This window comes from Schistocerca cancellata, unplaced genomic scaffold (assembly GCF_023864275.1).
Source record: "Schistocerca cancellata isolate TAMUIC-IGC-003103 unplaced genomic scaffold, iqSchCanc2.1 HiC_scaffold_952, whole genome shotgun sequence".
Classification (NCBI taxonomy): Eukaryota; Metazoa; Arthropoda; class Insecta; order Orthoptera; family Acrididae; genus Schistocerca; species Schistocerca cancellata.
Genome location: NW_026046960.1, coordinates 110001 through 114168, shown reverse-complemented (window position 1 = coordinate 114168; position 4168 = coordinate 110001). Strand labels below are relative to the sequence as shown.

Sequence of the window (4168 nt, the reverse complement as noted above, 5' to 3'; positions counted from 1 at the left end):
CGCAAATGCCCCTATACATGCTGAACGTCTGTGCAAACAAAAGGAACCACACGTCACCCACACACTCTATCACACACTACTCTCTGCCTGTAACAGACACAGATGCAATAATTAAGCACCACCATGGACCAACGTCCGGTGCATCCTATCCGCCACAGTACACCAACCAGACTATGATAACCAGGCCACGAGGTCCAATCATAAAACAGAATATCCCACTCGTCCGACAACCACAATTGCTCAGATAAGCCACCAACACCCACACATGTCCCACACAGGGGTGCACCCAACATCACCACACTGCCTCGTCTTACAGAACAAACACACTGGCAGGAATGAAACACACAGGTCTGCCGCAACCTCGGACACGGCGCGCCCCCTCTCACTACCGAAAAGCGCATCCCAACGTGACATACCTCCTTTGACACACTGACGCTGCCTCGGGCATCCACTTCCTACGGTCAATATGAACGAACCTCGCCCCGCCCCCCCCCCCCCCCACCAACACGCCATCCCATACCACAATGTGTACCGTACCCAAACCTAACGTGTACTGTACTACAACGCAATGTGTACCAAAACACAACCCAGTTTGTACCTTAACCTAACCTATGTCACCTTAACCTAACCTATGTCACCTTAACCTAACCTATGTCACCTTAACCTAACCTATGTCACCTTAACCTAACCTATGTCACCTTAACCTAACCTATGTCACCTTAACCTAACCCATCTTGCACCTTAACCTAACCTATGTCGCCTTAACCTAACCTCTGTTGCACCTTAACCTAACCTGTGTTGCACCTTAACCTAACCTGTGTTGCACCTTAACCTAACCTGTGTTGCACCTTAACCTAACGCAATTTGCACCGCAATGTAACGCAATTTGCACCGCAATGTAATGCAATTTGTACCGCAATCTACCCCAAGTTGTACCGCAATCTACCCCAAGTTGTACCGCAATCTACCCCAAGTTGTACCGCAATCTACCCCAAGTTGTACCGCAATCTACCCAAGTTGTACCGCAATCTACCCCAAGTTGTACCGCAATCTACCCCAAGTTGTACCGCAATCTACCCCAAGTTGTACCGCAATCTACCCCAAGTTGTACCGCAATCTACCCCAAGTTGTACCGCAATCTACCCCAAGTTGTACCGCAATCTACCCCAAGTTGTGCCGCAATCTACCCCAAGTTGTGCCGCAATCTACCCCAAGTTGTGCCGCAATCTACCCCAAGTTGTGCCGCAATCTACCCCAAGTTGTGCCGCAATCTACCCCAAGTTGTGCCGCAATCTACCCCACGTTGTGCCTTAACCTAACCCACGTTGTGCCTTAACCTAACCCACGTTGTGCCTTAACATAACCCACGTTGTGCCTTAACATAACCCACGTTGTGCCTTAACCTAACCCACGTTGTGCCTTAACCTGCTCTGTAAATGGCATATGACACGTTACATTAATGTATTGTTGTCCAACCGCAACCCGCTCAGAATGTTGTGTACACAGCTACGTGTCATCTCCCCATAACAGCTGTATTGCAGTGTGGTACGCCATAGAGACGTGTGGGAGTAATGGACGCAGTGGATGGCGATCAGCATGAGCCGTCTGTTCATGTAGTGGCGCGTGTATGCAGACATAGTAGTCTCTTCTCACACAATGTGATAGCACGGTGTCCCGCGTTCCACATCTGCGACATGCTACAGAGGCCGGTTGACAGTTCGTCGCGCAATGGACATCGCATACGTACGGGGGCACCTTCCACGTGCCCTCTAGTCGGGCACATTTTGTTGCGTGGATGTGAGCGGATGTAGTGTGTCTTGACACCTGACAGGCAGGCATGCAATAATAGTTGACTTTGCAAACGGGGATGGACGTGGACGTGTACGTTTACTGGTGACGTTACGCAAATGAACAACTGGTAACCCGTTGTGGTGCGGTTGATCTTGCTGGAGGTACATCTGTGAGGGCAACGATCGGTACAGCTATGACGCGGTTGTGTCAGCGATACCCACCACACCAATGAACGTGAATGTGGATCTGGGTGTGAAGCGATACGCGGCTGTGGGTGGGTGGGACTGTCCCCGGCCGGTGAGGGGGGGGCCGCCCGGCGTGCTGGCCGCGCGGTGCGTGGGCGCACGCGCTACAGCCGGCTGGTGGGGGCGCCCAGTGGCAGGCGCGCCGGCCGACGGACGCGGCAGGCGGCGCAGCTGCGCGCCGGGGCACCCTGCGCGCGGCGCCGTGCAGCCAAAGTGGGTCCTCGCCGGCCCGGTGCGAAGCGCGGTGGACATCTGCAGTGTGCTGGTCCGATTGAGGACTGTGTGCGTTGAGGATGCGCCGCCGCCCGGCACTCGGCGCCGCGACGCCGTCTGCTGCTCGGTCGCCCCAGCGGTTCTCGCTGGTGGTTTGTATCGCAGTTGTGCAGACGTGTTGGCACGTGCGCTGTGCTGGGAGAGTTCGCTTCGGCACCCACGTGGGGCCTTTGCCCTTCTGTGGCGCTGGCGTTGGAGCTGCCGGTCACCGTAGGTGGCGCGTGTTGTCTCCCGCCGGCAATGCCACGACAGCACGCTCCCGGGCCTCTGTCGGCAGCGGCAAGCTCAGTTGGGAGCACGGGTGGTCGCACCTAAAGCGTCTACTCGCCTAACTCCGGGCGATTGCGCCTCTCTCGAACCCGACCAAGTACTTAGGACGGCGCTGCGCGCCGCCGGGACCTGAGAGGGTTTCGAGGTGTATTGTGCAGGGGAGCTCAGCCTCCTCCTGTTTGCAGAATAATTGAGCGGACGCTTGCGTGTTCGCGCGGGCCCCCGGGACACACTCCCGGGCGGCCGGCTGCTCAGCTCTAGTTGACGCAGCTCCCTGGTTGATCCTGCCAGTAGTCATATGCTTGTCTCAAAGATTAAGCCATGCATGTCTCAGTACAAGCCGCATTAAGGTGAAACCGCGAATGGCTCATTAAATCAGTTATGGTTCCTTAGATCGTACCCACGTTACTTGGATAACTGTGGTAATTCTAGAGCTAATACATGCAAACAGAGTCCCGACCAGAGATGGAAGGGACGCTTTTATTAGATCAAACCAATCGGTCGGCTCGTCCGGTCCGTTTGCCTTGGTGACTCTGAATAACTTTGGGCTGATCGCACGGTCCTCGTACCGGCGACGCATCTTTCAAATGTCTGCCTTATCAACTGTCGATGGTAGGTTCTGCGCCTACCATGGTTGTAACGGGTAACGGGGAATCAGGGTTCGATTCCGGAGAGGGAGCCTGAGAAACGGCTACCACATCCAAGGAAGGCAGCAGGCGCGCAAATTACCCACTCCCGGCACGGGGAGGTAGTGACGAAAAATAACGATACGGGACTCATCCGAGGCCCCGTAATCGGAATGAGTACACTTTAAATCCTTTAACGAGTATCTATTGGAGGGCAAGTCTGGTGCCAGCAGCCGCGGTAATTCCAGCTCCAATAGCGTATATTAAAGTTGTTGCGGTTAAAAAGCTCGTAGTTGGATTTGTGTCCCACGCTGTTGGTTCACCGCCCGTCGGTGTTTAACTGGCATGTATCGTGGGACGTCCTGCCGGTGGGGCGAGCCGAAGGCGTGCGACCGCCTCGTGCGTGTTCGTGCGTCCCGAGGCGGACCCCGTTGAAATCCTACCAAGGTGCTCTTTATTGAGTGTCTGGGTGGGCCGGCACGTTTACTTTGAACAAATTAGAGTGCTTAAAGCAGGCAAGCCCGCCTGAATACTGTGTGCATGGAATAATGGAATAGGACCTCGGTTCTATTTTGTTGGTTTTCGGAACCCGAGGTAATGATTAATAGGGACAGGCGGGGGCATTCGTATTGCGACGTTAGAGGTGAAATTCTTGGATCGTCGCAAGACGAACAGAAGCGAAAGCATTTGCCAAGTATGTTTTCATTAATCAAGAACGAAAGTTAGAGGTTCGAAGGCGATCAGATACCGCCCTAGTTCTAACCATAAACGATGCCAGCCAGCGATCCGCCGCAGTTCCTCCGATGACTCGGCGGGCAGCCTCCGGGAAACCAAAGCTTTTGGGTTCCGGGGGAAGTATGGTTGCAAAGCTGAAACTTAAAGGAATTGACGGAAGGGCACCACCAGGAGTGGAGCCTGCGGCTTAATTTGACTCAACACGGGAAACCTCACCAGGCCCGGACA

At 54.5% G+C, this 4168-nt stretch overlaps 1 non-coding gene across 1 annotated transcript in view; it reads left to right on the top strand.

Moving 5' to 3' along the window:
• Window positions 1–2850: 2850 nt before the first annotated feature.
• Window positions 2851–4168, top strand: part of LOC126149772 (small subunit ribosomal RNA) — a 1908-nt gene continuing 590 nt past the window's right edge. The window contains exon 1 of the ribosomal RNA XR_007531124.1: window positions 2851–4168. This exon is cut by the window's right edge and continues 590 nt beyond it. This is a non-coding gene — a ribosomal RNA (small subunit ribosomal RNA).